Raw genomic sequence first — 1,531 nt, 5'->3', positions numbered from 1 at the left:
AGGAGGAGGATAAGCCTCCCAAACCTGAACTCAAACCACTACCACCATCCCTGAAGTATGCATTTCTGGGAGAGGGTGACACTTTTCCAATGATTATAAGCTCTGCTTTAAATCCACATGAAGAGGAAGCACTGATTCAAGTGCTAAGGACACACAAGACAGCTCTTGGGTGGTCCATAAGTGATCTTAAGGGCATTAGCCCAGCTAGATGCATGCACAAGATCCTGTTGGAGGATAATGCCAAACCAGTGGTCCAACCACAAAGGAGGCTAAATCCAGCCATGAAGGAGGTGGTGCAGAAAGAGGTCACTAAATTACTAGAGGCTGGGATTATTTATCCTATTTCTGATAGCCCCTGGGTGAGCCCTGTCCAAGTTGTCCCCAAAAAGGGAGGCATGACAGTGGTTCATAATGAAAAAAATGAACTGGTTCCTACAAGAACAGTCACAGGGTGGCGTATGTGTATTGACTACAGAGTTTTGAATTATGTAAAATTTATCAGCACACATACACCGAAAATACTTAAACAATACACTTAAATATCTTCGTGTTATACTGAAATTTGCTGCAAATGCAAACAAATATTTTCTTTAATGCAGAAATCTTATATTACAGTCAATTAAACCATCAACGATGAACAATAATTTTCACAAACAAAAACAACATTATTCACCTACAGAATCATAAAAAACTAATGAAAATGTTAACTAAAATCGAATCATACCTCAGCCACTTGATTAAATTCAAAACAATAATCAACTACGTTCTGATTCAATTGACAATCTAAACTTCAATTATTCATTATCTTCAACGAGATAACTATTTAAAATTGATTTTAGAGCTTGATTTCAAAAACATAGAGAACGAACGAAGAGAAACACAGAGAATGCAGAGATGGAAGAGAACATAGATTGACAATATTGAGAAAAATTAAAAACGAAAACAAAATCCACCTATAAAATAGTTTCGATGTGTTGCGCTAAATTTTGCTTCTACAAAAGATTCTGGTTTTCGAAATCAAATAATGAAAGTTAAAAATTAGTTTCGATTGTCCCTCCTCTTGCTAACACACATAAATGGGAGTAGTTACAATGAAAGTATAAAATTACAGATAAATAAGAACAATTAAAAAAAAGTTAAGATATATTTATAAAATATAATGATTTATGTTTTGAATGTGAAATTATTAAAATTTTAAGATGTAAATAAAAAATTATTGACTAAGTTTTATTATCTAATAATAATAAATAATTAATTAATAAATACTCAATTTCTATACTCTCCGTTTCCTTAAAATTCTAAGATGAGTAATAAATTGATAAATTGAAAGCAAATAAGTAAACAAACATAAGAAAAGGAAAGAAATATCAAACAAAATATGAAGTTATTGTCACACTATATATGTTTCTTTTCTATTTTTTCCCATTCTTTTTAACAATTTATATAGATGCAATCTTTCAATTTTTTCGTCTATATATACAACATTTCTCTTTATTTCCTTCATGATTTTTCCTTTTAGATAGATATGTTA

The sequence above is a fragment of the Arachis duranensis genome, chromosome 7, assembly GCF_000817695.3.
Source record: "Arachis duranensis cultivar V14167 chromosome 7, aradu.V14167.gnm2.J7QH, whole genome shotgun sequence".
Lineage (NCBI taxonomy): Eukaryota > Viridiplantae > Streptophyta > Magnoliopsida > Fabales > Fabaceae > Arachis > Arachis duranensis.
This window is presented reverse-complemented; position numbering follows the sequence as displayed.